The sequence below is a fragment of the Gossypium hirsutum genome, chromosome A12, assembly GCF_007990345.1.
Source record: "Gossypium hirsutum isolate 1008001.06 chromosome A12, Gossypium_hirsutum_v2.1, whole genome shotgun sequence".
Lineage (NCBI taxonomy): Eukaryota > Viridiplantae > Streptophyta > Magnoliopsida > Malvales > Malvaceae > Gossypium > Gossypium hirsutum.
In genome coordinates this window covers 93,234,268-93,245,824 of record NC_053435.1, presented here as the reverse complement: position 1 = coordinate 93,245,824, position 11,557 = coordinate 93,234,268, and the positions used below count along the sequence as shown (strand labels likewise).

Below are 11,557 nucleotides of genomic sequence, written 5' to 3'. Positions count from 1 at the left end.
TGAACAACAAGTAATATCAAATTAAACATTTAAAAATAACATTTTGCATTCATGCAAACATCATCCATGCACATCTAGTTAGGAGCACTTGATTCATTTATGACATCCTAATCATTCGACATAAGCATAGGCTCAAGAAATCAATTTTACAGGTCATGTCCCTTAGAGGACAGTGTAGCAAGATCGATTGAAGCTACAAATTATGGCAAATCTTATCTTTCTGAAGTTGCAGTGAAATAGACTAAAGCCATCAATCTTATCTCCCTGAGGTTGTAGTGGAGCAGGTTGAAATTGTAGATCTTATCTCTCTGAAGTTACAGTAGAGCAGATTGAAACAAGTCTCGTCTTTCTGAAGTTGCAGTGGAACAGATGAAGAACCCAAGAACCTTATCTCCCTGAAGTTGCAGTGGAGTAGGTTGAAATTACAAGTTTAATTTCCCTTAAATTGCAGTGGAGCATACTAAAATAGCGGATCTTATCTCTCTGAAGTTGTAGTAGAGTAGATTAAAGCTATAAATCCTATACCTCTGAAGTTGTAGCAGGTCAGATCAAATCTACTATGGCGAATCCTATCTCCCTGAAGTTGCAGTGAAGTAGATCGAAGCCACTAACCTTATTTCCCTGAAGTTATAGTGGAGCAGGTCGGGCCAAGTATACCATGGTGAATCTTATCTTCCTAAAGTTGCAGCGAAGCAGATTGAAGTCACAAACCTTATCCCCCTGAAGTTGCAGTGGGGCAGGTTGAAGTTACGATTCTTATATCTTTGGAGTTGCAGTGGAGCACATTGAGGATATTCGAAGAAAAGAAGCATCAAGAGAAGTCGGGACTTAGCTGGTCCGGGCAAAATTGGCCCTTTTATGGTCTTTGCTCTATTCTCATTGCACGACAATGAGCAAAGAGGGGCAGCTGTAAGAACCTTATTTTGCCCGGCCCATTAGAAACCAAAAAAATAACCAAATCAAGTCCCAGGACCATTAAATGTCCAGTTACAAAGTTAAATCGACCCATATTTCCAAAATCCAATTACAAACCCATTAACTTAAACCACTAACCCATTACAGATTAGGGCCGTTAGCCCAAAACCTAAACTCAGGTTTAGGAAAATGAAAACCCTAGGTCGCCCCTAGTGCGCCGCACCCATCTCGCCCTCGGTCGCCCCGCCTATGCCTCGTCTCAAGGCCTAGCACCTTTAGTCGTTTTGCACCAAAATGGCAAAACCCCGCCTCTGTTGACCTCACCTGGACCTGTAAAAAGAACGAAGAAAGAAAGCCAGCAAAAATAGCAAAAAAACAAAGACAAAACAAGAACAATAATAGTAGATAGAATAGCAGACTAGTAATAAACAATGTATAATATTTCGGCTATAAAAAACGAAACCAAAAAATAATGCTTTTTTTTACAGATACAAGAAATCAAAAAACTTTGAAAGAAATCGGATTCAAACTCTAAAGGTTATTCCTTTTCTTTGTTTTTTTCTATTTTTCTTTCCTTTTCGTTCCACTTTAAAACAATAATAATAATAAAGAACATTAGAAACCATACCTGTCGATTCACCTCTCCGCGCCGAACGCTGCCGATATTCGAACACCTAAGAACCCACGGGGTTCTGTCAAGGGTTGAAAAAGCGGTGGAGGCCACCGTGCTTTTGCATGCTGTTCCTGGCCTATTTTCTCAACTAAAATGTTTTTTAAAAGTATTTTTTGGAGTCTTTTAAAAGAAAAAGAAAAGGGAATAAAAGGAGATTAAAAAGCCCGATTTTGGGCACCTCCGGCCGCCGCGTGTGGCGGAGCCACGGCGGGCACGCACCTGTGCATGGCCGGGTTCTGAGTTGAGACCCAGAGAGAAAAACCTCTCCTTTCCCTTCTTTTTTTCTAAAACACGGAGGGAATGAATTTTTTTTAAAAAAATCTCGCTTTTATAGATTGGTTAAATGACGTCGTGTAAGGCTTAGACCAATGGTCACAAAACGGCGCCGTTTAGGCATCATGGCCCGACCCGATCCATGAACGGCCTAGGATCCGCGCTTTTTGGGACTGGCGGTATATTTGCACCCTTAATCCTTCCGCTTTTGAGGCTTAGTTCAATAGGGTCCTATCCTATTTTTTTATTTCTAATTTTACCCCTAAAAATTATTTTTTATTTCATTCGGCCCCTCTGATGAAAACGACGCGTTTGGGGGACGGGTTTATTACCCATCTGGTCCTCCCATATTATTTTCGTTTTCATATTGGTCATTCTCTCTTTTATTCTTCTTTCAAATTTGCCACGAATATCTGTTTTAATTTCAAATTGGTCCATTTTCGTTCTTTTTGCTATCTTATTAACCAATTAAATATCATTGTTCTTAATTACATTTTATTTTTATGTTTATTATTTGCTATTATTATCATTAATACTTTCATTCTTTTGTCATATTATTTACATTATATTATTGTTAGCATTATTATTATTATTTAGTTTATTATTATTTTATCATTATTTTCCATTATTGTTATTATCAACATACTATTATTATTCTTATTGATGTATTGTTATCATTCTCTACTTTTTATTATCACATTACTATTATTGCTATCATCATATTATTAATTTTATATTGATACTGTCATATTATATATTTTTCTTTCTTCTTATTTTTTATCTACATTATTACTACTATTATTATTGTCACTATTTTTGAACATATCATGTGTTTTAAACTATTATCAATTTTAAATATTTTACATATATTATCTCTTCTAAATCATCTCACTTAGTATTCATTTTGAAATTGTTATATGTATTTTTGTACTTTAAATTATTATATATATACGCATACTTTTTGCTTAAAAGGTTTTTATACGTTATTTTATCTCAAATTTCTCTTTTCATATCATTTATTCTAAATATTTTATACATTATTTATGTTGAATCATTTTATATATTATTTATTTTAAGTTTTTATATGTTATTCTGTTATACTATTTTATATGTAAACGATTTTAAGTTCTTTATTGCAAACCTTTTATCATTATTTACCTTAAGATTTCATATATATTACTTATATTAAATTGTTTTACATACTTCTTATATATTATATCTTTAAATTTGTTTTTTTATATATTATTTATTTTAGATATTCTATGTATCCTTTCAAATTGTTATAGACACTATTCATCTTAAGTTGCATTTTGAAATCATTTTGTGTATCAATTATTTTAGATTGTACTATACCATTCCCTTTAAATTGTTTTTTTATAATACATAATTTAAACTTGTTTTTATGTATTATTTATTTAAAATTGTCTCATTATCTATTTTAAAAGGTTTCGTGTAGTTTATTTCATTCTTTTGATTATTAATGTTGGTATCTAAGTGACCTATGTTACGTGATTATTGTCATTGTGCATTATAATTTGTTCGTTTGTATTTTCATATTATTGTTACCCATTTGTATAGTATCTTATCCATGTATATTGTTCCATGCTTATTCATCATTCGTAATTGTCGCATTGTAGTTTTCAACTTGTTAATCCAAAATCAACGGTTCCACCTTTTTTTCAAGTCAAAATTAATGTGTTTTGGGTCGACTTCAATGTTTGACGTTTGGAAATTTCGAGAAATTGTGCCCTACGTGTTGGGTTTCGATTTATTGTTTGGCCAAACGACTGAATATCCTTTTAAATTTTCAATACATAGATTTTGAAAATTATGAGATGATTTTGGTATCGAAGGTTTGAAATATCTTGTCCTACGTGTTGGATGTGATATTTTATTTCTTCGAAACAAGAGAATCTTAATTGTTTCATACTATTGCATTTTTTTTAGATTTTTAGACAAGGCAATATTTGGTGTTGGGAAATTTCGAGAAATTGTGCCCTACGTGTTGGGTTTCGATTTATCGTTTGACCAAACGGCCGAATATCCTTTTTAAATTTTCAATACATAAATTTTGGAAATTATGAGACGATTTTGGTATCGAAGGGTGGAATATTGTGTCCTACGTGTTGGACGTGATATTGTATTTCTTCGAAACAAGAGAATCTCATTATCCATTTCAAGTTTTTCAAACATTCATATCAAGGGATTGTATTTTAAAATTTATTTTAAAATCTTTTCAATTTTTGACATTAAGACATTAATTAATCAATTAGGTACCAATTTTGGGCGTTACTAGGGTGCTAATCCTTCCTTGTACGTAACCGACTCCTGAACCCGTTTTCTCAAATTTCGTAGACCAGAATCGTTGTTTTAGTAAACCAAAATGTTTTACTTAAACGACTAAACTTCTTGGTGATCTGATCACACCTAAATAAAAAAGATTGGTGGCGACTCTTAATTTTCGTTTCCATTTTCAAAACTAAAGTCGATTCCCGTTTTTCAAAAAAAATGGTTTCGACAATAACCAAAATAAATTTATAGGATTAAAAGAGTCAAACTACAAAATGACTGTGGTGATCATTATTCAAATTATTGTGCCAACATCAAGCAAAGAAGTGAAGCTATTTAGTTAACATTCAAGCAAAATGTAATAAATGTGATTATATTATAATTACTCAATGTGGGCAATTCCCTTATCTTCAAAATCCTGTGCGGCCAAGAAAACTTTGGTGTTTTATTTGGACTCTAAAAATACATTTCATTTGGAAATTAGGCGATAAAGGGCAGTCTTGTAGATATGTTATTTTTGTTTTATTTCTATTTAATTTATGATCTACCATTACCGTCTTTGAAGAAAAGAAGCTTACTAATTTCAACATTAAAGATTTATTTGCAAATCTCCATCGGTAGTTATTGGGAATAGTCTAAAGAATTTATCAGATCCCACAAGTTCTTTTATATCACATCTCACATGTCTTTAGCTTTTTAAGGAAAACCCAATACCACCCCTATTCCCACCTATTGTTGATGGAAACTCAAAACAATTGGACATGAGGAATGCTCGGTGGGTTGTAGTTTGAGTGACCAAGAGGAAAGTCTTTTTGGTTATCACCTTAGGCACTCCCATTTTTCTTTTTTATAATTTTAACTCAAAATATGCCACATCATTAAAGACGTGTCACACCAGTTATCAGAGTAATCAAAAAGTGTCATGTCATGTCAGTTAATTAACAACCATGCTTGCTTTTTTTTAAAAAAAAAATCAAACTTTTTGAAATAATTACAATAGTGCGGGTGGCATTTAGAAAGAAAGAAAAGATATCGAAAAACCCCAAAGTGTTGGGGGTGTATTTTTAATTATGCTAAAACTAAATTTGATCATTTATGAAGTGAATAGGCATAGATTTCAATGGATTTTTATTTTATTTTTAATTCATAAAAATCATAAACTCTATATTATCGGAGTTTAAGTTTTGGTAATAATATTCCCAAGAAAAAACTTATATTTGTTTTAATTCTTGTCAATTCATTATAATAGAAGAAAAATATACATAAAATGAATTTCGATAAACCTGAAAAAAGTTAAAATAAACATTATACATTTCAGACTAAAAAAAATATATGTTTTACTTGGAAAATGAAGGTGAGGATATAAATGATCGAAAACTATGTTTTTTTTAAAAATAATATAAATATTTATGTTAAACACTTTAAAGTAATCTCGAGTTTAGATAACATAGCCTTAACTACATTTATCTTGAAAATTAATGAATCTCAACATATATTTTACAAAATAAGCATGGACAATGATTTTGAGTTTAGGTGACATGAACTTTTAAAGGGATGATTGACTGCATTAGTAGGTAAAAACATAAATTATAGATGCAAATTTATCCATATTTTTGCTTAAAATGGAAACTCAATTTTGTCTCTAGGGATCCCTATTCCACACTTCTTTAATTATACTTGCAACAATTTCATTGAATTTTGAAATTTTTAAAGAATAAAACCGCATAATTTCAAGACTTTTCATGGGGAGAAATAAGGATAAATATCATTGCATTTTGAATTCATGCAGTTTTAATTTAATGTTCAAATATTTGTCTCTTTAAAAGAACTTATGACATAAGATGTTTGTTAGGAGAAACATATGGATGAGACGGTCAAGTTATCAAAAAATTAATATAATGATTTATTTGATTTTTTAATTTTATAAATAAAAAATTACTTTATTATTTTATTTTATTTTTTGTTTTTTTAGTTTTTAAACTCACTTTTTGAATGGAAAAGTTAACGTTTTTTAAACTTTGCTGATCCGGCATAAATGTGAACTGCTACGTGGATGACACATAAACATATAATTAATTTTTTAAAATTTAAAAATTCAGAAATTAATTATAGAAACTATTTTAAAAATTAGAAATATATAAAAATTATAAAATAAAGTGTTTTTTAAATATTTATAAATTTAAAAAAATTAATTAAATGCTGATGTGCTATCTATGTAGCAATCCACGTGTATGCCACATCATCAAATTTAACAAAAGTTAACTTTTTTTATCTATTTTGAAATACTTTAATAAAAAATACAAATTTAATGACTAAAAGATACAAATAATAATAAATGAAGGGCAAAAAATTAAAAGATACAAAATGGTAGGGGATGAAGATATCAACCATGCTTTGCTTAGGTGCTTTAAAGCTATTGTTGTATGGAGTATATGGGGGCAAAATCAATTATTATAGTACTCTCAGCTTTGTGGATGTTTTTATGTCTTTAACGAAGAATGCTTCCAAGGAGATCGTGGAGGATGTAAAACAATAAAAGAATCTAGTCAAGAAAAACTTGGAAGAAGAAGTGATTGTCAAACAATGCTGAAAATAAAAATGGTGGAATCCCGAAAATGGAGAGTAATGGAAGTGATCACAATCATGAACCATATAACGACCCGATAATTAAAGATGATAGAAAGTGAGGTTTGGGACTCTATTTCCATAAAATGAATCTGTAAATATTTAATAAAAATATTTACGAGGATAATTTATTAGTAAATTAAATTTTGGATACATAATTACAGAGATTAAATCGCATAGATGTTGAAAGTTAAATTATAGATTAAAATTAATTAAAGGGACTAAATAAATAAATATACCATTGTTTCTTTTTAATGGACCGTCATAATGAAACATTTATGAAACATTTATATATTATGTTAACTTATGTTAACGTAATATATATAACTTATAATAATAGATAATGCTTTAAAACAAAAGTCAAAACTATGGCCATTTTACTATGGAAATGGGCCGTTTATTGGGTTATTTATTGGATTAGGCCGTTTTCCACGGAAACGCGTTCACGTAAGCACGTTTTCAAAGTACGTGTCAGCAAAATGCTCTCCCAGGGAAGCGTTTTGCCCTTTTTTTAGGTTTAGGATTTTTTATTATTTAATTGATTTAGGGTTAAGGTTTTTTAAAATTTAGGATTAGGGTTTTTTAAGTTAGGGTTGTAAATGTTTAAGGGTTTAGGAGTTTTAGGAAAAAAATTAATTGAATTGGGGTATAAATTAACTATTAATTTTAAATACTAAATATTAAATTAGAGTTTAAGGTATTAGGGTTAATTGATTAAATTAGGGATTGATTTAGGGTTTAGGGTTAATTAATTAAATTTAGGGTTAATTGATACATAATGGTTTAAACATACTATTTTAATATTTTATTTCTTATAATATTTTAGTAAAAAACCCTTAAATAACTCTTAACGTGTAAACAACAACTTGGTAATTCGATTACTTCAGCGGTTAGGTTTTTTTCCCTTATCAATGGCTTAGATCATTTTATTTTTGATCCACCGGCTAAGTTTCTTTTGCTTTGTAACAAGCTCATTTATGATTTTTTTAATTATTAATTTCCAATATACATACACGAAAAAAATTCTCAAAGATAATATGATTGCAGCATATATACATACTGGCGCTATGCTAAGTTTAGGGTTTAAAGAAAAAAATTAATTGAATTAGGATTTAAGGTTAATTCATTAAATTAACTATTAATTTTAAATACTAAATACTAAATTAGAGTTTACGGTATTAGGGTTAATTCATTAAAATAGGGTTTAGTTTTTTAAAATAAATTTGTGTTTAGGGTATTAGAAAAAACATATAAGCAATATAATTTTTTTCTCTTAGGGTTTAAGGTTTAGGGTTTCTGCAAGAATAATTCTGAGTAGACGTTTCTAAACAAATAGTGCCAAAAAACTCTTCAATCAAGATGCACTATCAGCAAAATTTCTGGAAAAAGCTCCCACGTTGACACTCTTTTACTACAGTAGTTCGTAGAAAAATAATTCTAAGTAGACGTTTCTGAACAAATAGTGTCGAAAACGCTTCAAGCAGGATGCACTGTCAGCAAAATTTCTGGAAAAAGCTCCCACGTGGACGCTCTTTTGCTACAGTAGTTTGTAGAAAAATAAGGCTATAGATGAGCCAAATTTTATTCTCAGGTTGCATAACTTACAAAAAAAAATTAGAGAGGCTAAGAAGAAAAGAAATTGAAGATGAGTGAACGTATTAGTGTTGTTATTTACTATGATGGTGAGGTCTGTAACACCGAGAACGGTGTTGTTTTTTTATCGAAAAACACAGCGAGACTGGTTTTTAACTAAAACATAGATTTGACAGAATTTCGTAAAAGAATTAGGCGTAAAATCTTCGGAACAACGCTAATGAAAGTTTTGTCTATTAAGTATCAATTTGGTGCTTTAGTTGATCCTGTGTGACATATGACTCATTTGACATCAAAGGCGCTTGTAGCTTGGAGGCAATGGTGCAGACTTATCTCGCTAGTGGATCACCTTATCTTGAGTTATATATACAATTTTCATCTCCAAATGATGCATTTGCAGCTTCAACATTTACTGCTGGTCGAGAGGAATACACGACCCCTGCTCGACACTCCGTAAGTGGGTGGCAAAACACGGAAGCGCCCGTGTTTAGTAGCTAATAAACCGTAAATTATACATATTTTTATCCCATGCTTAGCACATTTATGGATGATTTCTCCTTAGATTTGGTGAATCCGATGTTCCTAAACCTTTAATTTCATGTTTTATACTTAGGTGAGCATAGGAGAGTAAAAAGAACGAGAAATAGGCCGAAAACAGAGAAAATAGACCCACGTGGGAAATCAACACGGCCTGGACTTTCTCACACAGGCGTTTGGCAAGATCGAAGCATGACTTACACTGGTAGACTACACGCCCGTGCCTGTTCAACAGCCTTGACCACGGGCTGGAGTAATCGTACACGAGCATGTCATACGGGTGTGTCCTTGCCGAGCCCAAGTATAACCCTATTCGGAAAAGGCCAATTTTGGGGGCTCTTAGGCATTCCAAAGCCTATTTAAACACTTGATGAGGCACTTAGAAAAGGGAGGTAGATGAGGAAGCAAGGAATTACTCAAATAAAGCCGATTGATCCATCTTAGAAGCCGGATTCATCATCAAGACTAAAGATTTCCCTTCAAGTTCCTTTAGGAGTTTTGGGTTTTCTTATGTTCTGATATCTTTATGCTTTTGAGATGTTTTCTTTCATAAGTATGAACTAAACCCCTTAAATACCTAAGGGGAATGAAACCTAAGACAGATCTTTTTATTATTATTTGAATTGTATGATAAATATTTGATTTGCTCTTAATTGTGTATTCTTAATTCTTGTTTTAATATTCCAAGATATTGATTCAAGTTAACGCTCTTATTCAGAGGAGGAATAGACTCTGTCTAAGAGTAAATTTATCGTAATTAAGCGGAGTTGATTGCGCGCCTAGAGATAGGGTGACAAGATTTTGCCGGATTAAGGTGAAACCTAATAGGGAAATCCATAGATCAAGTTAAAGCAATTCTAGGGTGTTAATTAGAAAGAGATTTCAATTATTCAACCTAGGGTTAGACTTTATTAGTCTCGAGAGAGATAATAATATAACTTAGGGATTTCTACGGATCAAGTCAAATGAATAAATCGTTTGATTCAGAGTCAAATAACAAGTGAAGTCTAGGTGGTCCTTAGGTATTGTCTTAATCAATCGAATTTTCCCAAAAGTATTTTCCCAAATTTTCTTTCTGTGCATTATTAGTTTAGTAATTAGTTTAGATAACCAAACCTCTTAATTTTTAGGTTAGATAATAAAAAGGAAGTAAATACTAGTACTCGTGGTTCCTTTGGGTTTGATAATCCGGTCTTGCTGAGCTATACTACTGTTCGATAGGTACACTTGTCTTAATCATGATAATAAGTTAGTCTCAAGAACGATTCCTTCATAAATCTTTAAAACCTGTCATGAATATCACACATCAAGTTTTTGGCGCCGTTGCCGGGGAACTAGGATATTAAGAACACTCGATTTTTATTACTTTAGCCATTTTACTTTTATTACAATTTAAATTTATATTTTATTTTCTAATTCTTCATTTATTTTCTTCTGACAGGTTTTTCTAGTTTATAAGCAGAAGAAACCCGTCAGGACTATTACTGTTTGATAGTGAGATCGATCGCACATTCGCAGAAACTGAAGAGAAATAAGGTGAAGCTTACGAGACACAGAGGAAGAGCAAGCGGACGATACTTCAACCACAACCGAGGAGATGGATGAAAACTAAGAAAATTCGCTACCTCCTGCGATTGCTATTAATTAGAATCCTGCTCTACGCACAATGTATGATTATACTAAACCTTTTTTTGACAGGAATTGAATCGAGCATAGTTAGACCTGCTGTAGCTACAAATACTTTTGAACTAAAACCTAACACAAATCAAATGATATAGCAATTTGTTTAGTTTGATAGTTTGCAGGACGAAGATCCCAACACTCACTTGGCAAACTTTTTGGAACTATTTAATACATTTAAAATTAATGGCGTTTCTGATGACGCCATTTGCCTTCGATTATTCCCTTTTTCATTGAGAAACAAAGCTAAACAGTGATTGAATTCGTTACCACAGGGGTCAATCAGTACTTGGGAACAAATGGCAGAAAAGTTTTTATTAAAATATTTTCCGTAGGCTAAAACGGCTAAATTACATAATGACATCTCTTCTTTTTTACAGATGGATTTAGAAACACTCTATGATGCATGAGAGAGATACAAGGACCTTTTGAGAAGATGCCCTCACCATGGGTTACCACTCTGGCTACAGGTTTAAACCTTTCATAATGGCCTGAATCCTTCGACTCGACAAATGGTTGACGTAGCCGCTGGCAGAACCATTAATAATAAGACACCTGAAGATGCCTATGAATTTATAGAGGAAATGTCACTGAATAACTATCAGTGGCAAGTCATGAGGACAAAGCCAACACTTTGGGGTAGAACTCTAATCAGGTAGAACTCTTGAATAAAAAAATTGAAGGTTTTCTTAGTTCTTCACAAGTTCACCCTGTAATGCAGTGCGAAGCAAGTGGAGGTGGATCAAGCAATTCAGAATACCCACTCTATGGCTACAACATGGAGAACGAGTAGTTAAATTACATTGGTAATAATCTTCGATCTCAAAATAACTCGTATAGTAACAATTATAATACAGGTTGGAGGAACCATCCCAATTTCTCGTGGGACGCTCAAGGAAATAAAAGGCCACAACATCTTCCGGGTTTTCAACAACCACCTTACCAGCAAGAAAAGAAGTCGAACCTTGAAGA

The 11,557-nt window shown here is 31.9% G+C and overlaps 1 non-coding gene across 1 annotated transcript; it reads right to left on the bottom strand.

Annotated features, from left to right (window-relative positions):
- Positions 1-10,933: 10,933 nt before the first annotated feature.
- Positions 10,934-11,039, bottom strand: LOC121211631 (small nucleolar RNA R71). Its single transcript, XR_005906850.1, has one exon. It is a non-coding gene; the product is annotated as a small nucleolar RNA R71 (small nucleolar RNA).
- Positions 11,040-11,557: the final 518 nt, after the last annotated feature.